Source organism: Mixophyes fleayi, chromosome 1 (genome assembly GCF_038048845.1).
Source record: "Mixophyes fleayi isolate aMixFle1 chromosome 1, aMixFle1.hap1, whole genome shotgun sequence".
Classification (NCBI taxonomy): domain Eukaryota; kingdom Metazoa; phylum Chordata; class Amphibia; order Anura; family Limnodynastidae; genus Mixophyes; species Mixophyes fleayi.
The window spans coordinates 291,783,314-291,809,761 of NC_134402.1; positions in this window are offsets into that span (position 1 = coordinate 291,783,314).

Consider the following 26,448-nt stretch of genomic DNA (forward strand, 5'->3'; position numbering starts at 1 on the left):
CTCATATTTTAACTTTATGGGGATATGTATAGTCCAAAAACCATGGAGGGGGACTACAGTGGCATCATGGCCGGAGAAGAGACAAAATGGATTTATATGCTTAAAACTTTGACACAGAATGGCTGATTCCATGTAGGCAGCATCTGCCAGTCATCAATTTAAACTATTATCTCATTATCAGGAATTCATTTAATTGAAGATCTCCCGATACTTATGTCTATGGATTTTCTATATTCAATTTGTACACTGTACTTATTAGAGATGAGCGGTTCGAATTTTGTGAAATCTGACAAGATCAGACATTGGGGATACCAGTACCAGCAGTAACAGGACCCCTCGGTTTCGCATGCCAAATTCAGATCTCAAAACGAGGTATAAAGTAGTTTACAGTGGCTTCTGGTTGTTGTTAATGCATTGCATATACATAATAGTACTGCACATTTATCTACAGACAAATATATTTATTTATTTTAAAATTTTAAGTTTTTGTAGTGAAAGTAATCTTGTATGGGGCAGTGACAACTGAAATAATTCTAAAAAAAACTGGGTGTTTGCTTGTGAGATTCAGCAGCACTTGCAACCTCCCCCCCCCCCTCCCCCCGAAAAAAAGGCTATATATTATTATATTATAATCTTTTCTATTTTTCAATTCTCAGTTTTGAAAGGCTCTCTCAGTGACTTCCATATTAAAAAAGGATGTTCGCAGGTGAGGTTCATCAGCATCTGCACACCCCAAAAAAATGCTATATATTCTTTTTTTTTTTGAAATCCAGTATTTTTATTGAAATTTTTTAAGATATAAACATACTAAACAACAAAAAGAAAAGAAAAACAATCGCATACATATCGGAATTAAATGACGGAATTTACAAGATTACATTAAAGCATAATAATAATAAATGTGCTATATTCATTCAGGATCATACATCGTAAATGCTTATACATAAGTATGTTACACATGCAGGGTATTATAAGAACTGCGGTAGCCATACATTTAAGTAGATAGAGCATCTGTACTAGATGACATAGGATAGAATGTAGACTCTAACCATCTGTGCCATATATTCTCAAATTCCTTCAGAGCCTGTCTGCTAGTATAAACAAATCTCTCGTGCCTTATGGTGGTATTGACCAGTGCCTTCCAATTTTTAACCGTGGGACTCGTCGGGGCCAACCACAGCCTCGCTATACAGACCTTAGCCAACATCAATAACTGTGAAATGTACATTTTTGTCAGTTTATTAACTTTCCCCTTCAATCGGAGCCCAAAGAGACAAGTGGCCGGTGAACTAAGAGACACTTCAATTCCAGTAACCTGAATACATCTCCTGATCCTTCGCCAGAAGATTCGTATACATGAACACTCCCATAGAAGGTGCCAAAAGTTAGCATTGATCGAATTGCATTTCGGACAGTTAGGGGTAGCATCCGGGCGAAATTTTGCCAATCTAATAGGGGTAAAGTAGGCCCTGTGTAAGATAAACACCTGTATTTGTTGAAATTTTAATGATGAAGTATAACCTTTAGTACTGTCTCTAACCATTTCCCACTCCTTGTCTGATAAAGGGCCAATATCTATTTCCCACTGATTCCTCAAACCATCCAAATCATCTGCAGTGGATTCATAGAGAAGACATGAATACATTCGAGAGATCAGACCTCTATAACCCAAGGCCTGTAATTGTTTCCTCAGTGGATCCACCCCAAACACCAAAGTCTCCCCTTTAAATTGTGTGCTTAGGGCGTGTCGTAACTGAAGGTAAGACTAAAACATTGTTCTGGGTACAGAGAATTCCCCAACCAACTGTTCGAAGGATTTAAGTACATTTGTATCATAAAGCTGACCTACCGACACCACACCCAACCGAGACCACTCCCTGGCCCTCTTCACTGTATTCAACTTCTCAAATTTCTTTGCCCCCCAGATAGGAGTATATGGATCAATGTCAGTTTGTTTCATTATTTTATTACAGATTGTCCAAATCTTAACTGCCTGAATCAGGAGCGGAGGAGCCCGCATACCAAGCCGCCCCGCCAGCAGTGACTGTAAGGGAGTGTGATTAGGATTAAATTGGTGTACCAACACCCAATGTAGCTCATGGTAATCGGGGTCCGAAACCCATGCCTTAAAGTGGACCAATTGAGAGGCAAAATAATATAATTTCAAGTTAGGAAGTGCAAATCCACCAGAAGATCTGGATCTATACAGCGAGCTGAGCTTGACCTTAGCCCTTCCCCCTCCCCAAACCAATGAAATCAAATAGCTATCAATGCATCGGAAAATGGAGGGTGGAATATATACAGGTGACTGCTGGAGTATATATAAAAACTTTGGCTGCACCATCATCTTAATTAAATTTATCCTACCGGAGACAGAAAGTGGGAGCTTCTTCCAAACATGAGTTTTTTCTTTAATGTATTTGATCTGGGGCCGCAAATTAAGTTCTACATATTCAGCGGGGGTATTAGAGATCCATATTCCCAAGTATTTGAATTTCGATGCCCATTTTAACTGTAAGCCTTCTGGCATTGTCACGGGAAACTCCCATCCCAGAGGGAACACGCTAGATTTATCCCAATTAATTTTTAGGCCGGAAAAAAACCCAAATCCATCAACCACCCGCAGCAAATGTTTTAGGGAAGTGTCGTGATCTGAAAGGAACAACAGCATATCATCTGCATATAATGCCATATGCTATATATTCTAATCTTTTCTATTTTAGTCTTTTCTATTTTTCTATTTTTCAATTTTTCAATGCTTGTCAGTTTTGGATGGGTCAGTCAGTGACAGTTATATTTAAAAATGGGTGCTAGTGTGTGAGGGTCAGCACGTAGCTGCACACCCCCAAAAAATGCTATATATACTAATATATTCTATTTTTCAGTACTTGTCAATTTTTTGAGGGTCATTCAGGGACATGCATATTAAAAATCGGTGTTTGCGGATGAGGGTCAGCAGCAGCTACACCCCCCCCACACAAAAAACCCTCTGTATATTATAATATTTTCTATTTTTCAATACTTGTCCATTTTGAAAGGGTCATTCAGTGAGTAAGGGTCAGTATGCAGCTGCACACCCCAAAAAGCGTTATATTTTCTAATCTTTTCTATTGTCCTATTTTGCAATGCTTGTTAATTTTGAAAGGGTCATTCAATGACATCCATATTAAAAATGTTTGCGAGTGAGGGTCAATAGCAGCTACAGACCCCCCAAAAATACTATATATTCTAATCTTTTCTATTTTTCTATTTTTCAAAACTTGGCCATTTTGAAAGGGTTATTTACTGAAATCTATATTTAAAAAAGGGTGTTTGTGTGTAAGGGTCAGCACGCAGTTGCACACCCCAAAAAGCAATATATATTCTAATCTTTTCTATTGTTCTATTTTTCAATGCTTGTTAATTTTGGAAGGGTCATTCAGTGACATCCATATTAAAAAAAAAAATTCCTGCATGAGCGCCAGCAGCAGCGGACTCGGTCCAACTACAGAGGGACAGGTCGGATGATGAGCAAGAGGAGCAAGTGATCAAGCATTCGGTCAACACTTCCACATCAGTAAAGAGGCAGTGTAGCGAACCAGCAACACAGGACCAGTTCCAAGCCAAGGCTTCCACAGGTCAGTGCAGCACACAGTTTCGTTAGGCAAAAGCATTTTGCCTTCTCTGTTTTTCTCAGAGTTATTATAGACCACTCCTTTCAGGTTGTAAAGAAGTGCAGAGACAAGCCTGGGGCAGAGAGGAGAACCAAGCTGTGGAGAAGCACATGATCAAGTTTATCCAAACATGCTGGGTGGCTGGAAAGCGTGACTGCGTCGTATGCCTCATGGCTGAACCAACAGAACTGAAAGATTGGAACTTGTCGGGGGTGAAATTCTACATAAAGAACCATATACCATATACCATATCCCAGAGATCAAACTTGTTGAAATGATACGGACTGTAACCTCTATGGCTAATTATTGGTGTATGTAAGGGTGTGTATGTCCTCAGTTGGCAAAAATACATGAAACTTTCCCTACAATGCAGTCCATGTCAGTGAGCAAAGTGAAACTGTAAATCTCAAGTGGTAACTCTGGTGACAAACAGCTTCCACACATACCCATATGATTGTTCTGTTGAAAGGGCATTAGGTAAGGGGTGTCCCCTATGTGCCATCTTCCAGACATGGGTCCTCACATTACAATAAAAACAAGTGTGTGTGTGTGTGTGCTGTATAATTTAAATAGCTTTGATCATATTTACGCAGTTGTGATATGCAGCTGCCCGTTGCAATTTAAAAAGTATTCCTAAAGCTGCTCTGTAGCTTATTTGCAATGTTATGGCAGATGTTGTGTAATGTTATGTCATAAAATGTGTATAGACCAACAATTTTTAAAATGGCATTTGACAGAAATGTGCAAACTTTTAATTTAATTTATATTATAAGCAGCTGCTTAATGTTTTCTAACCAAATAATTAGGACACTGTAAAACTATTATCTTGATTATTTCTTCATTGGTTCTTATTTGACTATCAAGGATGTACCAATAAATTGAAGTGACAGGACTATTACTGCACACAAGATTATAACAATTACCTTGCATTTAATAAACACAGAAAATATTCACGTGTAAATCTAATAGGCATCAACACTGCAATTACATGGACAGGCAAATGACCAGTGCTGTTAATGAAGCTCGAAATGCAGAAAACTTTCTCTTATTCAAATTCATCCCTATAGTTTGGCATTTGTAGTATACATGGCAGAAGTACCGAGTATACAGTTGGAAGCCAGGTATTCTCTTTTGAAGAGCTTCAAGTAATGACAGAGCAGAAGTAGTGCAATATTTCTAGTGTCTCTTTTGCTTCCAAAATATATATGCAAATCTTGTAAAAACTTTAAAAAAATATATATGGTTAATGTGAATCTACAGTCAAAATTACTTTTTTGACTAGCTAATATAAAACTGTGGCAGTCCCACTTTCCATTTCTCAGAAGTTTGGGAAATACTCACCTCTCAACCCCCAAGATATCTGTTCTGAATGTAATCTACAAGCATAACAATATCAAAGCCAGACAGATAATGCACATGATATCGTTGCTACTCCAGGCCGTGCATTTTAGAAAATACACCAGTTGAAATTGCACGCAATGCATCATCTGCAGATTTGAACAGCTATATGAGCAAAGACAAGTATAGAAACAATGGCTTTTGGGTTTGTTACAGTACTGAATGAAATAAAAGTTTAAAGTTAAGGCAATTTTCACAATGAAAAATCCCATCACAAATAGATTGAACCTGATTACAAATTGACAATACATTGTGAAATATAGACAAGGGGATATATTTACTAAACTGTGGGTTTGAAAAAGTGGAGATGTTGCCTATAGCAACTAATCAGATTCTAGTTGTCATTTTATAGAATGTTCTAAATTAATGATAATTAGAATCTGATTGGTTGCTATAGGCAACATCTCCACTTTTTCAAACCTGCAGTATAGTACATATACCCCAAGGTAACAAGATAAAAAAAGTTTCAAACAACATAATATGATTCATGATATTACAATATTTTGAAAAACACTATCTACATGTAAGTAAGCTGGAGGGCAGATAAAAGTAAGAAGGGAATATGAAGAGCTTTAATGAGTGAACAAAGTCAATGACTCCATATACAATAGAAAAGCGCCAGTGCAAAGTTGCCCTCCTCCCAATTCCCACTTCCTAGCCCCTCACACACTTGACATTTGTAAAATAAAAATAGTAATTCTTAACTCCTCCTGGATGATAAGGATGCAGTCCAGAGGCACTGAAGTCCAGATGCACTGATGACTGACACAGAAAGCTGCCTAGGTTTCACTGGGGCCAGGGGCAAATGCAGTATTTCTAGAAGGGTCACTCCAAATGTTAGATTTTAGAACAAAGCAAAAAAAAAATACTCACCTGTTACTTACTGACAAGTCCCCCGCTGCTCACCGGCTTTTCTCGCTCATGTCCTCCGCCAACTAGCTATTCTTACACATGCCAATTTGCCCACCAGCCATTCTCACATCATATGCCACATGTAGCACAGTGGCCTAGTGGTTAGCACTTCTGCCTCACAGCACTGGGGATATGAGTTCGAATTCTGACCATAGCCTTATCTGTGTGGAGTTTGTATGTTCTCCCTGTGTTTGCGTGGGTTTCCTCCGGGTGCTCCGGTTTCCTCCCACACTCCAAAAACATACTGGTAGGTTAATTGGCTGCTATCAAATTTGACCCTAGTCTCTCCCTCCCTGTTTGTCTAACTCTCTGTCTGTTTGTGTCTGTGTGTGAGTGGGTGTCTATATTAGGGAATTTAGACTGTAAGTTCCAATGGGGCAGGGATTGATTTGAATGAGTTCTCTGTACAGCGCTGCAGAATAAGAGGCGCTATATAAATAAATGATGATGATGATGTACCCATCAGCTTTTGTCACACATGTCACTAAAATTCCATCAGCTTTTCTCGCATGCCCCTCTGCCCACCAACTTTTCTCAAACATGTCCCCCTGCCAAAAACTTTTTTTCCCCTCATGCCCTCTTACCCAAAAGATTTTAATGCTGTATGTATATCATTTAGATTACCTTTTTTGTGTGTTACTGTATTCTGCAGATCTAAAATTAATTATACTAATAGCAGCAGGGAAGAGCCAAATTGTGAGCAAATACTAATAAAATATATAGTTGCTTAAACCTCAAGTTCCTTTAAATTAATAGTATGTAACTCATTGGGTTATCTGAACTTAACCCTCATCCCCCCCTCTCCATTTATCTACTACACTTCTACTCCTTGTATATATACTCCAACTGTTCAGTCTCAGTTTCACCATTACCCATTCTCTCCTGCCTTATTGTTATTTATTTTATGTTTCTCTCTGTTATCTTTATTTATTGTTTCTTATTGTATGATGCCCCGGTTGTCCCTGTTGTTTCTTCATTCCCATTTCTGGTTTTACACTGCGGCTCCAGATGAGGGCTTGCACCAAACTTGTCTTATTCAACTGACTAAATCACTCTGTGAGCCATGTTGGCTGTTAAGCTGTTGTTTTACATAGCCCAAGCCAAGTATGACTGGTTGATTGGTTGTTCGCAGCAGAGGGATAATTGGGGTCTGATATTGTAATCACAAGCCACTTCCTGTCGCTTGCTCCTTAAATATTTTACATTTAAACATTCATATAATTCACTGCTACCACCCCTACAATGAACAATTTCTATGGATTAAAACTTTTGTACCTTCACATTATTGTATTCAGAGTACTACAATTTTTTTCCATCAAAAAACAGCAGAAAAGTTATTAGCAATATATCTTACGATTGTTGATCTCTAGTTTTCAAAATAAAATTTGTTTCATTCAATATCCAAAGTTACTCATGTCTTAAATTATCACAAAACAGTTCTTACATCTAACACATAAGATTACAGACATTAAAAAAAAATACATTTGAAAAAATACTCACTTTGCTTCATTTTAACATACAAACCAATTATATTTAAAATGTAATAAACACTTTTACCATGTATCCTTCCAATGTATTGGTACACTGCATTTTTTCCCAAGTGTCATCTTAGACTTGACCTTAAATGGTCTGACAGTTAATGCTGATGGTGCATAGGGTAATAGAAGGACATGTAACATAAAGTATTAATAAAAAATTTCAAACTTTTTTGCCCAAAATAATTTTTTTGCGTGAAATAGTTACTTTTTCCAAGGAACAAAAAGTGAGAAAATTTTCACATAGTCAATGTTAGAACTTTCAATATTTTTTTCCTCTGATTTATTTACTGAGCTTGTGGTTACTAAATGATTTCCACTAATAATGCTCAAAACTGTTTAAAAGTGGCTCTTGAAGCGATTTGTTAAATTGCCTATAAAATTTTAAACAATCAATGGAAATTCTCCAAATTTTGACTAAAATATTTTAGCTCAATTAGAGGTGGTTAAATATGTTTGAGTATAATGGCTATATTGTATAGCATACACCAATGGGAAGTCCAACCCGGACCCTAATCCGCCTAAAACCTGGGCAGGATCCAACTGGACTAGCTCTTGTTGCAGTGATGACTGAATGCATAACTAGACAAACAAACCAATTCCATCCAGTGGAAGGTCCAGAACAGACTCCCCGGGTCAAAATTCTGGCCAGCATACACCAACGGGAGGTCCAACGGGGATCTCAACCCCCTAGTATCTCTTCAGGGATCCTGTCACAAATTTAGAGTCAGGATGGTCCTCAAAGTCTGCTTAAGAGGATACTACCCCCAGGGAGGCGCGGAGTCTAGCGGAAGAGAGGTTTTCACCAGGGATCCCCGCAAGCGGATATGGACTTAGAGGCTCTCTAACCATAGGTTGCAGTCCTCTAGGGGGGACAATGAGCGAGAATAAATAGATGGACAGGAGATAAAGGTTGTAATGCGGATATGTCAGAGCACTGAGGTCTTGATGAGCTGGAAGTCCTGGAGCAGGATCAGAGGTGATGTCCAATGATCTGCAGAGTGGCAGCAGCGTCTTGACTGTGGAGGTACACAGGAGAGCAACACGTTGCAGGATGGTAAAGCACTGAGGTCCTGATGAGCTGGAAGCCCAGGAGCAGTATCAGAGGTGATGTGCAACGATCTGCAGCGTGGTTGCTCAATCTAACGAATAATGAGGTGGAAACAATAAACAGGAGCCAGAGGAGGAGACATCCTAACAGGTAAGGAGACCTAAAGATCTGGCACCTTAGTAGGGAGGCAGGTGCTTCAAGATAGGGCTGACAGGCAATTAGACAATCAAGTATATATAGGAAGTTTTGAAAAGACCAGGTGTGAGCATGCTCAGTTCAGACCAGCAAGTTAATGCAGGGAGTGAAAACCAAGGGAACAGGTATGAACAGAGACCAGAATGAGTGGTTAATTGGTGTGATGTGTGACAGGTTCAATGTTACCAGTCTGTGAAGTTTTTGTTGAAATCCATCCAGTAGAAGGCTCAGAACAGGCTCCCTGGGTGAAAGTTCTGACAAGCGTACAACAACGAGAGGTCTGACCGGGATCCTAAATCCCCCTAAAACCTGGCCAGGATCCAATTGGATCATTTTGCATTGATTTTTATCCCAATTGGTGCAGGGGTGTCAAAGACATACACTAACTAACAAACAAACAAACAAACAAACTTCTTCTTTTTATAGATATAGGTATAGATATAGGGCCCGATTCCTTAAGGAAAGTAACGCAAAAAAGGGAGTAAGTTTTCTCCTTGACAAAACCATGTTACAATTAGAGATGGGCGGGTCCGGTTCTCCGAGAACCGAACCCACCCGAACTTTGGGTATCCGAGTACCGAGCTGAGCAGCTCGGTACTCTCCCGCCCATTCCGAATCCAAATCGAGGCCGAACGTCATTGTGACGTCGTCGGATCTCGGGACTCGGTTCTCGCGATACTTCAACTTTATAAATACACGCCTCCACAGCAATCCATCGCCATTTGACAGAGGGAGAAAGCAGGGTGTAGTCATAGGCTAATTAGAGCAGGGACAGAGAATACCATATTGTTCTTGCAATTGCTCTAACCAAAATCGCTAGTGCAGAGAGGAGGATAGAGGTTTATTATTTTTTCTTCATATTTGGCACTCCCCAGCGCTTTTGGGGTGTCCCCCATAATTGTGCATTAATATTTCTGGCTGTCAAAAGTCATATCTGTCAGCAGTATCTACTAAATAATTTGAAGCACACCTCAGTGTTTTTGGGGTGTCCTCCCTAATTGTGCATTAATATTTCTGGCTGTCAAAAGTCATATCTGTCAGCAGTATCTACTCAATAATTTTTAGCACTCCTCAGTGTTTTTGGGGTGTCCTCCCTAATTGTGCATTAATATTTCTGGCTGTCAAAAGTCATATCTGTCAGCAGTATCTACTAAATAATTTGTAGCACACCTCAGTGTTTTTGGGGTGTCCTCCCTAATTGTGCATTAATATTTCTGGCTGTCAAAAGTCATATCTGTCAGCAGTATCTACTCAATAATTTTTAGCACTCCTCAGTGTTTTTGGGGTGTCCTCCCTAATTGTGCATTAATATTTCTGGCTGTCAAAAGTCATATCTGTCAGCAGTATCTACTCAATAATTTTTAGCACTCCTCAGTGTTTTTGGGGTGTCCTCCCTAATTGTGCATTAATATTTCTGGCTGTCAAAAGTCATATCTGTCAGCAGTATCTACTCAATAATTTGTAGCACACCTCAGTGTTTTTGGGGTGTCCTCCCTAATTGTGCATTAATATTTCTGGCTGTCAAAAGTCATATCTGTCAGCAGTATCTACTCAATAATTTTTAGCACTCCTCAGTGTTTTTGGGGTGTCCTCCCTAATTGTGCATTAATATTTCTGGCTGTCAAAAGTCATATCTGTCAGCAGTATCTACTCAATAATTTTTAGCACTCCTCAGTGTTTTTGGGGTGTCCTCCCTAATTGTGCATTAATATTTCTGGCTGTCAAAAGTCATATCTGTCAGCAGTATCTACTCAATAATTTTTAGCACTCCTCAGTGTTTTTGGGGTGTCCTCCCTAATTGTGCATTAATATTTCTGGCTGTCAAAAGTCATATCTGTCAGCAGTATCTACTCAATAATTTGTAGCACACCTCAGTGTTTTTGGGGTGTCCTCCCTAATTGTGCATTAATATTTCTGGCTGTCAAAAGTCATATCTGTCAGCAGTATCTACTCAATAATTTTTAGCACTCCTCAGTGTTTTTGGGGTGTCCTCCCTAATTGTGCATTAATATTTCTGGCTGTCAAAAGTCATATCTGTCAGCAGTATCTACTCAATAATTTTTAGCACTCCTCAGTGTTTTTGGGGTGTCCTCCCTAATTGTGCATTAATATTTCTGGCTGTCAAAAGTCATATCTGTCAGCAGTATCTACTCAATAATTTTTAGCACTCCTCAGTGTTTTTGGGGTGTCCTCCCTAATTGTGCATTAATATTTCTGGCTGTCAAAAGTCATATCTGTCAGCAGTATCTACTCAATAATTTTTAGCACTCCTCAGTGTTTTTGGGGTGTCCTCCCTAATTGTGCATTAATATTTCTGGCTGTCAAAAGTCATATCTGTCAGCAGTATCTACTCAATAATTTTTAGCACTCCTCAGTGTTTTTGGGGTGTCCTCCCTAATTGTGCATTAATATTTCTGGCTGTCAAAAGTCATATCTGTTAGCAGTATCTACCAAATAATTTTTAGCACTCCCCAGTGGTTTGCGCTCAGAATGGATTCAAAGCAGTCCACATATGATCTGAATGAGCAACCAGGTTCTGTCACCAGTCCTGATGTTAGTGTTCCCAGTACGTCATCTGGCCAAGGCGATGTCAAACAACAGAGTGTTTCCAAATTAGTGCAAAAAACAAAAACCCAAAAAAATTTTACTGTATTGAAGCGAAAAAGAAGTGTAACTGAGCAAAAGTTAAGTGACGATAAAAAAAAAATTGCAAGCATGCCATTCTACACACGCAGTGGCAAAGAGAGAATGAGGCCTTCACTTTTGGGTATTAGTGGCAGATCCCAAAAAGTTACCCAGCCTACAATTGGTGCACAACTACTATTACGCGTCAAAGCCGAGCTGCAAGATAACAGTGAGGCATTACAGGAGAATATTTGCTCTGATTCACAAATGACAACAATCCCTGTGGAGAGTCCATCCAACAGTGGGATGTCTAATCGTGAGCATTCTGCTGATGTGTGCCTTAATAGCCCGAGTGTAGCCGGTGATACCCAAATTGAGGATGCCACTTTGGAATTAGAAGAGGATGAGGGGGAGATTTGTGTAGGCGACGAGGGCGCTAATGATGATGTTGATGATTATGATGCAGACAGATACCAAATTGCCTTTCTCAATTTCTATTTATATTCTAGATTATATAACGGCTGAATAGTTTTCTATTTTACTCCTAGTGGAGAGAGGATCTGATGCAGTCAGATACCAAACTGCCTTTGTCCATTTCAATTTATATTGTACAGTATATAACGGCTGAATTTATTAGTATTTTATACAAGTGGAGGGGGACCTAGAGAGACAGAAACCAAACTGGCTTTCTCCATGTCAATTAATATTGTACAGTCTATAACGGCTGGATTTTTTGGTATTTTATACAAGTGGAGGGGGGCCTAGAGAGACAGAAACCAAACTGGCTTTCTCCATGTCAATTAATATTGTACAGTCTATAATGGCTGAATTTTTGTTTTTTTTAAAAAGTGGAGGGGGGCCTATAGAGACAGAAAGCAAACTGTCTTTTTCCATTTCTTTACATATTTAACTATAAGTGTAGGGTGTAATATACATCCAAAGACGATGGCTGCATTGCCAATATGCATAGATGGAGAGGAAGACGATCTGTTTTGTGTGTAGAATAAATGAAGGCCTACCAACGAAGAATTAAACAGTTTTTTGGGATTATTTATTACCTCAACAATTAGATTACTTATCTCTAAAACAGTTGGAGCACTAAATTGGGTTATTTTAGGCACAAAAACATGTATTTTCCAACAAAATAGCAAAACAAAACCAAACAAAACCAAAACCAAAACCAAAACACGCAATGGCGGTTTTGCAAAACCAAAACCAAAACCAAAACACGACGGTAATCCAGATCCAAAACCGAATCCAAAACCAAAACACGGGGGTCAGTGACCATCTCTAGTTACAATGCAAGGGGTGAAAATTTGTTTATTATTTTGCACATAAGTTAAATACTGTCTGTTTTGTCATGTAGCACACAGATACTTATGCTTATTTCTACACTGAAATTTAAAGACATGCCCTACCCCAATGGTACATCTGCCATCACATGTTAAATTTACTTCCCCCTCCAATGCAACATGGTTTTGCCAAGGTGAAAAGTTACTCATCTTGTTTGCTTTGCCCTCCCTAATGAACCAGGCCCATACTATATATATATATATATATATATATATATATATATATATATATATATATATATATATATATATATGCTTTACCTTCACATGGTCACTTATAGGTGTTACTTATAAAAATGTAGCAAATGTAATAACACCAAATTGAATTTGTCTGAAAGTAAGAGAAACACAATTATTCAATATATTAATATTCAATATTTTTAGACAACTGCAATAATGCAAATTATAAAAATGAATACATACAAATATAATATCTTAATATTCTACATATGTAGTGAAAATAAATGTAAAAACAGGTTTTTTTTTAACAGAAACTGTGTTTTTTTTATTCAAAAAGGTCCACGGAATATAGCACAACTGCCATTATTGTAGTGTGCAAAGGAACTGTGCTGTATTGCTATTATGGTGATAAACACAGAATCACTCAATATTTTAAGAGCTGCATTCACTTCAGAATCAGCAGCATACAAAGTCAAATTTATTATTTAATATTTACACTTATAGCATAATTGAATTCAATTATAACTATTAATTCTAACATTTGTCATTGAATTTTGCATTTTAAGCTGAACTCTGTAAACAATGCTGTATTATTATTAACAGAGAATTATTGTATTATTGCTGCATATGAATTAAATATATACAAACATTTAGAAATTAATTAGTTACTTATAGCATTGTTAAGAATTATTAAAGATATACTAGAAAAATAATCTTAGGAAGGGCAATATCCTATATTTTAGATTTTAAGTAACTTTTTGTAAGAAAATATTAAAGTATTGATTTTACTTTTAAGTGGAAGGCATGACATTCATAGTACTAACTGGAGTCATATTCAGTTGGCACTACAGGCAAAAAGCTAATCCTTGGCACTATTATTTTAATCACAAGTGTTAAAAACGTATTTTTCCATATGTTTTTTCCAACCAAATCAAAGTACAAGGTTGTTGACTGACTGAACGTTTAAATGTGTGTTTTGGTTTCTATTTAAGAAATAAATAAATTAGAAGCTCATTCATGAATATTTCAAACAATGTAAAATTATAGGAAATGCAAGTAAGTATGGCAAGAGCTTTATAGATGCATGACAGTGACAGTGAAAAGGGGCTGTACAGGCTTATGATGGCACATTCATTTTTATGAATAAAGTATGAAGTTGAAAGATAATAAGTACATATCCAGTACATATAATGCAGGAGTCTTGTTTAAACTGACCTGTAAATATCTTGACCTAAACTACTTTCCCTACCTTAACTGATCATTTGATGAGAAAAATGAGTTACCACAACAACAGGAGGGGGACCTGAGGGAAGAGGGCACTGCTCATCAGAACTTACAGTCTAGAGGGGGAGAGGTAGACAACCAGACAGAATGACACAGAAGGTATGGTATAATGTGAAGGAGTGGAGCTGGTAGTCTTTGCTGAAGGAATCTATTTTGTTAGGAAAGAAGTGGAAAGCCTGAAAAAGTAAATTCATCCAAGTGCAACCCAGTGCTGCTCTACATATACCTACAGTGCCACCCCTGATATTAGTGCCAACCGAAATTCATATGGTGCTCCCAATAACAATCCTACAAATTATCTCTCTCAAAAATGAAAAGTAGATAAGAAATCCAGATAACTTGTGTTACACCATAAAGAGTCACTCAATAACAATGTCACCAATACTGAAGTGATTTAAATTTTCTACGCACTGTTCCGTTAGCTTTTAAATCTTTCCTTATTTATTCATTCATTCATTTCTTGTGCTTGACTTTTCAAAACTGTTGTAATTCCAACTAAAAAAAAGAAAAAGAACCACAATAGTGTAATACTTTCCAAAAATAATATTTCATTGTGCGTATCAATATATTTGTGCCAGCCAGTGGTATTCAACTACTAATCACACTATCCACAATTCAAGATTACACTAGCCACCACCCTATTGTACTTGCACTTACTAAGTTTATTGCTTATATCGATCAATAAATTAGATGTGTGCAACAGGGAATTTTGGTGGTCGGTGGGGACCTTAACTGGACTCTGCATTCGGAGATAGATTCATCCTCTAAGACACATAGGTACCCTGACAAACTGTACTGCAATGTAGGACGCACCCTTCATGCCTATCAGCTGGCTGATGTGTGGAGGCTCCGCCATTCCACAGATTGTGATTATACATCCCCCCCACACAGAGTGTATTCTAGAATAGATTATCTATTTCTCTCACACAGACATTTGCACATGGTACAGGACAAAACAATTGGTCACGCTACTTGGTCTGATCATGCCTCATTTTTATCTTATGCTCCAGTTCGATAATACCCCCCAAAAAACCTTGTTTTTGGAAACTAAGTAAACATTACTGCAGAACTCATACTGTAGGTCACAGATTTATGACACTATAAATGATTACATTAATCACAATGACATTCCAGGTACTTCTACATTTTCAATAACTCAGTTTCCGGTTAAGAAAGATTTACAACTCAAGCCTTAGAAGCTCACATCTCAGTTATGCCCAAAGATGGGAAAGATCCATTTAGATGTCAAAGTTATAGACCAATCTCTCCTTAATGTGGATGTTAAACTTTATGCTAAGCTTATTGCTAACAGATTGAAGTCCATATTGCCGAGAATCATACACTCTGATCAGGTGGGCTTTGTCCCTGGTCGTGAGGCGGGGGTCGTGAGGCGACAATACTACTAAAGTTCTTGATCTTATACACTTGGCATCCGATTCTTCCACCCAGTCTATGTTGCTGTCAACTGACACCGAAAAGGTGTTTCACAGAATAGACTGGACATTCCTGAGGGGTGTTCTGACCGATCTGGGCCTAGACAAACAAGTCTCCATAGAATACTTGCATTATACCACCGGCCCACAGCTAGGATAAAAATAAATGGTGCTTACAGAGCCAGTGATAATCTCCAATGGCACTGGACAATATGTCCTCTGTCACCACTTGTTTTTGTTTTATGCATGGAGGCATTGGAGAGGTTAATAAGACTGAACCCTGATATTTCTGGGATGGGATTCAAGTGGGTAAACCATCATATAAACTTTTTCTTTTTGCTGATGATTTGTTAGCAATAATAACAAATCCGGTAATCTCTGTCCCAAACATGGTTTTGGAGTTAGATAAATTTGGAGTTTTATCAAATTTTAAGATAAACTATTCAAAATCTGTAGCACTTAATCTTACCACTCCTCCAGCAGTGATTGAGGGATTCAAACATTCCTTTGCTTTTACATGGCACCCAAAGCATGTTAAGTATCTGGGGCTCTTTATCACTAGAGATTTTTCCCAACTCTTTGATGTTAATTTTCAACCCATTTACAACAAGCTTCGAAAGGAACTGAGAGAGTGGTGAGGGAAGAATTTCTTGTGGATGGGCAGAGCTGATATTATCAAAATGAATGTTCTCCCATGTGTTCTGTATCTTTTGCAAACTTTACTGATTTATATTCCTAGTAAGTGGTTTTCAAATTTGAAACATCTGATTAGAGACTTTGTGTGGGGCGGAAGGAAACCTTGATTTAAGCATGTAATTTTATTCATGTGTAGATACTTAGGTGGACTTCAATTTCCTCACTTTGAGACTTACTATTATGCCATCATGCTTGGCAGAATTCTTGATTGGACAAGTGCAAGAGCGGACAAGCAGTGGGTGGCAATAAATTTATGGTCTCTCAAAAATAATTCTAATGTCATTCCTTCGCTTATGTGTTTGCCAAATATTCAACACCCCATAATAAAACCTACTGTGGTTTGCTGGACCAAACTTCGGCAGCATAAATACATTTCATCATTTTTTTTCTCTTTTGACCCCACTGCTTGCCAACCAGTCCTTTCCTCTAGGAGTTCAGGAAAAGGAGTTTAAAAAATGGTATCAGGTGGGGATAGTTCATGCTGGCCAGCTGATTGGACATCTGGTGTGCATCCCTGTGAATACATACAGACCAAGTGGAGTTTACCCAGCTCGGAGCTTTGACATTATTTGTATCTTAAATACAGGGGAGTAACACATGGGATCTAGCAGGCAATTGACATTATTTGATGCTAGGTGTGTTTCTCTTACATGTCCTGCATGTCCTTTCTGCGATTTATAAACTCCTGATTGAAAGCCGATTTGCTTCTTTGCTGAAGTCAACAAAAGCCTGGGAAAAGGATATGGGTAACGTGGTTGAAGAGAAACACTGGAATGATATCTTTCAGACTATTCAAGCTAGCTCACCTAGTATATCAGTGTTTAAGACACAGTATAAGGTTCTCTCCAGATGGTATCGTTTCCCTAATGTCCTGGCTAAAATGTACCCTGGGTCTTCTACCACTTGTAGGAGATGTAATCTGGCTATTGGGACACCATTTAATATTTGGTGAGAGTGTCCATCTTTAAGACCTTTTGGGATGGAGTCATTGCTACTTTGAAAGAAATTATAAAATCGGAGATGCCAGAGGACCCAGGTTTTTGGTTTTTTAATCAGACAAAACTCCCAATTTCAGTGAGCAAAACATCTAAATAGTGCCGCAAAGGCAGTGATTCCTGTACATTGGAGATCCTCCTCTCCTCCAACTCTGAAGTAATGGTTTACCCGCATTGAATTTTATAGGTATATGAATGACCTGATTCTCTGCTCTTCTGATAGGTTTAATGACTATTGTGCCACATGGTTCTACTGGCTGGAATTTCAAGACACCGAAAAATATTCTGCCTTATCCAAATAGTCCCCTTTTGCTGGAGTGTCTTAATAGGAGTTAGTTCACTTTCCTGTCTTCTTCATTTGACCCCTATCTAGTTATCATTGAAGATTGGTATCTTGTTCAAAGAGACCCTGTCCTTCCATCCCTCACCTTCCTTTAACCTTCCTTTATATGTGTAATTTTGTTTGCTTTACTTAATGTTTAGCTAATTAGGGCATTTAATCTCATGTATGTAGCACTGTAACATATACAAATTAATGTGCTTGATTGCCCTTAATCTACACACACATGTATATTTTGAATAATGTTTGTCAATAAAAAGTTATTGCAAAAAATAAATAAAATAAATTAAGTACTATTGTGGAAGTAAATGTCCTAGCAAGGCCTGGCAGGTACTGATCATTAGATCATTTCGGCTTCAAGAACTGCTTCTTTCCTGAAACAGTCCCATGGGATTCAAAATAAAAGAACATAAGAGAACAACGCTACCTGCAAAAAGAAAGAATAAAGAGGTCCATACATAAGTAGCCAATCAGAGTGGCTTACCCATGCTGGAACATGGGTAAGCTGTTCTGATTGGCTGTTTGTGTATTGACTACTTAAGGACAATTAAGTTCATTTAATTCCATTGATCGTTGTCCCCTGTCTATAGCACTGGTACTGACATTAGATAGATAGATCATCATCATCAGCAGCAGCATTTATTTATTTAGTGCCAGCAAATTCCGCAGCAGTTTACAATTGGGAATAAATATTAATAGAACAATACTGAGTAATACATAGAGGCAGAGAGTTAAGAGGGCCCTGCTCGCAAGCTTACAATCTATGGGCAATGGGAATTTGAAACACAAGGGCACGTGCTACATCATATTGCACATTGGTCCACCAAGAGTGCAAAGTTAAAAAGTATTGAGTGGGTGTGTAATAAATCACACAGCAATGTTGGTCAGAGGGTTGTTGTCTTGTATTTGAGGTTTGCCGGATTTCTGTAGCGTTCAGATATATGGGTGTGGGAGAAGTGAGGGGGACCTGGATTAGGTGATATATCACCAGCTATTAGGAGCAGAGAGAAAGAAAGGTTGGAAAGATGGTTGTAAGATGCGTGTCCTTTTAGTTTCTGGCGACAGGGTGAGGCTGTAGTTATTGAATTTACATTGGAAAAGAGTTCATAGTGTTAACTAGAGGTAAGTGAAGTAATGAAGGGGCAATGTGGACAGAGGTGTGTGTTGCAGGATGGCAGGATGGGTGAAGGATAATATAGTCCCACATATAATGTCATGAAAGGAGAGGAAGAAAAATAATTTGGCAAACATTGGGATTTATGAGTAAAGTAGCAAAAAAATTAGAAAATTAACAGAATTACCAAATTGCAATGTTCTGTGCAATCAGCCAGAATATGATAATAGGTAGAATGTTCTTCTCCTGTTTAACTCTGGTATAGTTTTTTTCCTGGATGTCTGGATAGCATGGAGTAATGATGTGGGGAGCCATGTGGAGGAGTGGGTAGAAGTGTTGAATGGAGAGTAATAAGGCACAGGTGATGGAATAGCTGAGTTATTGCAGAGTCATGAGAGAGGATAGTGGTTCAAACTCAGTTTAATTTCTTCATACTAGTGATGGCAGACAAAGCCTTGAGTAGAAATGAAAGTACAATGATGAGATAGAGGATTGAAATAACTATAGCATGGGTAGAGAATGGGTAAGCAAGTAGTACAGCAGGTTGATTAAACAGAATGGATTTTGCAGGGAAAATAAGCTGACAGATAACGCAAACTTTCATTAGCTGAGTAGAAAATAAGATCAGAGTCCAAAACAGTCTTCTTGTGGGGAGAAGTTTGTAGCCAGTGTAGCCAGGGAGAGATGACAACATCAGGGGTAGAATATGGAGTTTCAGGTGAACACTGACTGTTGTCCTTGTGTAGCTGTGGTAATAGGCAGCATGTTCTTCTCCTGTTTAACTCCCGTTAAACTCCGAATTATGCTATTTAAATTTTTTACACTTGTAACTATACACACTAGCTAAGCAGCCATACTACAATGAATATATATGGTTAACAAACACATGTGATTAGTGTTCTTCAATCAGGCCCTTAATAAACTCCCCAACAAACACTAGCAATAAAAGTTTTAAACAAACAAACAGTGAAAGGACAGCATCATTTTAGAAATAAAAATGCACTTTCTTAATACAGCTCTGACACTGGTGCAAAATAAGATAGAAGTAATTACTATTAGAAATAAAAATGCACTTTCTTAATACAGCTCTGACACTGGTGCAAAATAAGGTACAAGTAATTACCTGTTGATGAAATAGCGGAAGCAGAGCTTAGTCACTTCTCATAGCCTGGTATAGAGGAAACTGACAACTAATAAGATGTCCGGTATAACTCCGAACCATGCTATTTAAATTTTGGACCCTTGTAACTATACACTGAGAACTATACAAACTAGCTATGAAGCCATCACTGGCTTGCAGCCATTCTACGATGGATAGATAGATAGATAGATAGATAGATAGATAGATAGATAGATAGATAGATAGATAGATTGATCAGTTCTCGGTGAGACGGCAGTCAAATATTTCAATCAGGTAACTGTGTTAAAAAGAAGGTGTTTTAATCCATTTTGATTCAACGTTTCAGTTTACAACTTTCCTCAGGGACATCATGACATCAGCCAGGCTGCTCAGCACAAGGCTGCTGCCTTTATGAGGGTATGAGAGGGCCGCAAAACAACATGCTCCCTCCTCCCAAAACCCCAGGCTGTGGGGGCTGGGGTAATTAACATGATTGCAACACCTGGAGAGGCAACGGTGCCAATCCAATGGCACAAAAAGAACAAGTGTCCCTAAGGTTCCTGGTCGTTAAAAAAAGACTAAAAACAGATACAAACAAACATATCAATTTAAATAAACTTTAATTGAATAAAATAGCCTCTAAAACCACTTTAATAATCAAAAATAAAATATTTTTTTACTCATTTGTGATCTGTCATAAGGAAAAAAATAATCCCCATAAAAAAACACAACTGAGCACTGCATGGAATAGCCCTGAAACTGCACTGTCTCCACCCCTTTATCTTATTACAATAATTGACTTTTTTCTGCACTGCTCAGTATAACCTCCTTCCTTCAGCCTGTGGAAACTTCTGCCCTTATGTAAATGAGGTCATTTTTTCTACAGGTTTATGTGCTACGTGAACTACTTTGGAAATTTAGCCACAATTGCGCAAATCGATTGGAACTAAACTATATTTGTACCATAGAGCCACCATTTTGCCCTTCATAAATTACTTATGTGTTTATGGTACATAAACGCCAAAACAAAAACAACTTTAAAATAAAATAATAATATGTAATTGAACAAAGCAAGCACTCACTTGCAAATATAAATTAACAGGAGGAAATTAATCTGTCATCTTCCAGGAGCCAAGACCAATATGAATCTTTTTATGTGATTATCTCAATAAATATCTCTTTTGTTTTCTCTAATTGCCGGTTTGGATGTAAGAAGCTCGTGGGATTAAGGTTAATAGATGTTTGGCCACGCATAACATGCAGAGGAGGAATCTGATACACATGGAGGGAAAAAAACTGCACTTAATGAGCTTTGCAAATGTTTGCCATATTTTTAATGAACCCTGGGGCTGTCATTTAGAAATGCTTAGCAACTGCCTTTCCATCCTTAAAAAAACAGCAACTGAAGGATATTAACACTATACACAGTATACCATACATGCAGCCACCTTTATATATCTATAAAGACACAATAGGTGTGAGGTTTTCTTCTGTACGACAGCTGAAAACTATCTAAAATTCTCAAAACTGTTCTGCAAGATATTAGCTGCAATATTTTGCATGTTTGTCATTTGTCTTCAAGTCTTCTAAATGTTATCCTACTGCATCACCAACCCGTATGGATTGACCGTTGTCGTAAAGAGCAATTCCACAGAATAACAAAGCAAAAATGGACCTTTTGAAGATTGTACCTCTGGAACTTCCTCTACGAGCTGACCTGTACTACCATAAATTTTGCTTCTTTCTAGTTGCTACTTAACTAACATAATTGCTTGTAATGCTTGTCGTAGTTTCCTGCATAAATTATCTGTTCAAAAGTTAAACATATACTTATCTAGTAATTTCAGCCATGTAATAGAACTAAAATATTCAACAGAAATATCTGTATGAAGATAACATTGCTTCCAAAAATTAACAAGACAAATATTTTATATTTGTGTGTGGTGTGCATATTTTGTTTTTGCGTGTGTGTGCGGGTGTGTTTAGATATGCTGTTTCAAATTCTTGAACTCACTGAATTTCTGTTACGACAAGTAAACACAAATTTAAATGTGTAAATTAATATTAATTAAAATACAATACTCTTGCTGGATACATAAAAGTCAAACATTATGTGCATTTTAAAAAAATAATAATACTATATAAAAAGTTATATTTTAGAGCAGGGGTCGGGAACCTTTTTGACTAAGAGAGCCATGAAAGCAAAATATTTGGAAATTTATTTCAGTGAGAGCCATATAATATATTTTAAAAGTGAATTCAACTAAATGTCAGTATAAAACGCCTCTGAATTTATTCTTTTAAATAATGTTGTTATAATACTCACCATTAATGCGACTTCTGGTGCTGCATGGATTTGCTGATGTCTTTGTAGTCTGGTTGGTACTTGGTGAGGTTAAGCTTCATGCAAGCGTTGAGACTTTCATCCGTTAAACGTGATCGCAGATTGGACTTGATGTTTTTAAGATGTGAGAATGACTGCTCACATGCATACGTAGATCCAAACATGGTCAACACAGCAATACTCACACGCTGCAGTGTGTGGTATGTGACAGGAAGCGCGTTCCAAGTTTTGAGAATCAGCTGGTCTTCGGGTTGAAGTTTTTTCATTTCTGTCCACATGTGCTTGCTCGCCAACTCCGCTTTCTGTCGTGTGATTCTTTCCAAATCTTCATTCAGTGACTTGAACTTATTCACCCACATGTCTGAGGCCTTCAGGTCAGCCACTTCTGCTTCAAAATCTCTGACGGAGACACCAGCAATGTAACTCAGGTCGGCTGTGTTCAGTGAACACTCGGTTGGATGGGTGATGAACTTAAAAAGACGAGCGTGCTCACGAAATTCTGTAAAGCGTGCTTTGAAGGACTGTAGGAGACTGGATGTGAAGCCAGCTAGCTGGTGGAGATCAAAGTTTTGAATGGGCTCACTTGCTGTGCATGCATCTTTAAACTGGCTCAGTTTTTCAAAATGTAGTAAACGACCTGTTTCAAGATCCATAATGAAGAGCTCTAGCTTGTTTTCAAAAGCAAACACAGCTTGTTGAAGGGATAACACTGTATTTCCAATGCCTTGCATTTTCACGTTGAGCTGGTTCAGATGTTCAGTCATATCTACAAGATAGTAAAACTTGAGGAGCCACTCAGTTTCGGCTAGCTCAGGATGCTCGATGCCTTTCATTTCAAGAAAAGTCTGGATTTCATTCAGGCAAGCCGCAAAACGGCTAAGCACCTTCCCTCTTGACAACCAACGCACATTGCTGTGCAAAAGCAGACCAGGATAGTTATTTCCAACTTCATCCAGCAGTGTTTTAAACTGGCGATCATTTAAGGCTCGGGCAGCAATAAAGTTGATCACACGAATGACCAGCGTCATCACTTCGCCAAACTGCCCGTCACACATCTGAGCACAAAGTGCCTCCTGGTGTAGAATGCAATGGAAACTTAGGATGGGTCTATTTTCATGTTCACGAAGAAGCGCCACAAATCCTTTGTTTTTCCCCACCATACACGGAGCACCATCAGTACACACTGAGAGAAGTTTATCCATAGGTAAATTTTTTTTCTTGAGCAAACTCCATGAAAGACTTGAATAAATCCTCACCTCTTGTGGACCCTTTTATTGCCAGAACAGCAAGACTTTCTTCGCGCAGTGTGTCATCAACAGCATATCTTGCAATCACGCTGAACTGCGACAAATGGCTCACGTCTGTTGACTCATCCAAAGCCAGGGAAAAGAACGGCGCTGCATTTATGTCCTTCACTTGCGTTTCCTCCACTTTGTTTGCCATCATGATGGTACGATCATGAACAGTTCTTGCCGACAGAGGCATGTCTTGTATCCGTTTGATTATCTTGTCTTTGTTCGGAAGATCATCAAAAAGTTCATTGGCTACATCCAGCATGAACGTTTTAGCATACTCGCCATCTGTGAATGGTTTTCCGTTCCTCACTATTGCTAAAGATCCAGCAAAGCTAGCGGAATTATAGTCACCTTGCCGGGTCCATACGCGGAGTTGCTGCTGGCTAGCTTGCACCCTGCTCAGTAGCTCTTGGGCCGCTTTCTTTCTGCTGTCTCCCGCAGGGTATTTTGATGCAAAGGTAGCATGGCGCGTGTCGAAGTGCCGCTTTACATTCGACCGTTTCATCGATGCAATTTTGTCATTGCAAATTAGACACACCGCAGAACCTGCTCTCTCCACAAAGGCGAATTCTTCGGTCCATTCGTCCCGAAATATACGATACTCATCATCTTTTTTTCTTTTCGCCATCTTCTTTGTCGAAGGGTTAGCTTTGAGCTAATGACCAGGGTTGCCAACTATAAAATACAGAATAAGCAACCAATTCGTAAAAAACAAGCCCAAAACAAGCCAAACACAATCCTAAAAAGCCCAAAAACAAGCCCAATATATATTATATATATATATATACACATATACACACACACACACACATATATATATATATATATATATATACTTAGGATTTATTGATTATTATTATTTTTTTTTAAATATGCTTTACAATGACCCTCCTCCTTAGTGTCCATTATCCCCTCTGCTCTATTTCACACCCCCGTTCACACTCCATTCATACTTCATTCACACCCCCATTCATACTCTACTCTAGTTCACACCTTTTATACTTTACCTACACTCGATCTTCTCCCCTGCAGAGTACTCCTCCCCGGCTGTCCAGCAGATGAGGAAAAAAAAAAAGCCCAAAAAACCGCGACCCGCGGCAGACAAAAAAAAGCCGCGACAATTGGCAACACTGCTAATGACCGAGCAGACTGATTCAAAAGGGGGCGTTTACCTGTTTACCCAGCAACGGCCAACGTAGGCCAGTATCATCCAATTAAAATAATGGAAAATTGCTCCTACAGCAAACTGCAGCCCTGAACAGGACATGAGCAGTGAAAAATCGATCTGCGAGCCAGATGCAATCATCAAAAGAGCCACACCTGGCTCGCGAGCCATTGGTTCCCGACCCCTGTTTTAGAGAATAACTGATGACTCATTTTCATTTTTGCTGTTTGAGGTTAAGTATCACACTCCTGAGATGTGTGTAATAGTAAGATACAACACATCTGAAAATACGCTTTTTCACTGGTCAATTGCTTCTTATATCGGCTGCTCGCTCATAACACAGTTTTATACATATTTGCCAGCAGTCATACTCAGTTCCAGCTTAAAAAGATTTGTTTCTGTTTTTTTATGATTGGAAATGGGAAGTTTGAAACAAGCAATGTCCAAACCAATTTACAGCCTATCAGAGGTTAAAACCAAGAAGTATAAGTTTGACAGAATAGTAATCAAAATAGTAGGTAGACTTTACACATCAAAACTATACTTCCTCTGTGCTGTGTTTACATAAATTCTATCCCCATTCAGATAACATAGTCTTATGATATTTAATAAAAGAATCAGCAGTGAAATAGAGAAGGGAAACGCAATTCTATATCAGTAATAGGCAACCTGATGCACGACAGGGGTTGTTATAATTAAGTAAATGCATGGTGTTCTTTTGTTCTCAAATCAGTATGATGTATTTCTCTGTGTGTAGTTTCATCAACCATTAGAATGGTTAATTCAACAACCAACATTACAGAACATGATGTTTCCAAGAAATCTTCCCTGATGCCTAACCAGTAGAATATGCACTCGTGTCAAGTGGTAACATAGAGCTTTTGAAATAGGAAATGCATTAAAAAGTGTTAATTTACCAACATATGGGAAGACTTACCAGAAGATTCATTTTCATATTCAAAACATAAATATATAAATATAAAATAATTATTTGAGATTCCTCATATGCTCTTGAAAAGTAGTTATACGCTGTCAGGCACCGTCCCGCACTCTTACCTGGTGCCGGGACGGACGTCCTCTCCTCAGCCGCTCGTCCCGTTGCCTAGCAACGGAACGTCATTTCCGGTATTGAGAGGAAGTTCGGGCACATGCGCCCCGAAAATCGTGTCTCCGTTGCTATGCAATGGAGACGCTAAGTGGCACTTCCTGACGGCGGTCAGACCAGCTGACCGCCAACCTCCACTCCCACCAATGGCATTCTATGCACCACTATTTAAACTAGACTCTGGCACCACTAGGGTGCCAGAGTATCCAGTCTTCCAGGTCTGTCTCTTGGCTCCTGTTCGTTATATATACTTGCTAGCCTTTCTGGATTTTGACCCCTGCCTGCCTGACCACTCTCTCCGGATTCTCCCTGCTTTCTGTTTGGATCTCCTGGTTTTGACCCCTGGCTCCCTGACTACTATACTGCCTGATTCCTCTGTACCTTGTTGCCCGCTCAGTTTTGACCACGGATTGTCGACTACAATTGTTCACCAGACCTCGCTGGTAGCTACCTGGAAGGGCCGCGACCGACACGTCTCAGCGGCTAAATCCAAAACTCCTTGCGGGGTTCCCTGGTGAAAACCTGGGGCGTGGTTAGACTCTGTGTCTCCTTATGTAGCAGCGCAGATACCAGCAGGTAAGGCTTTCCCATCACCTTGTTCGTGACATAGGCATTACAAATGGCACAAGGGGACCAAAAGTAAATACCATAGTCCT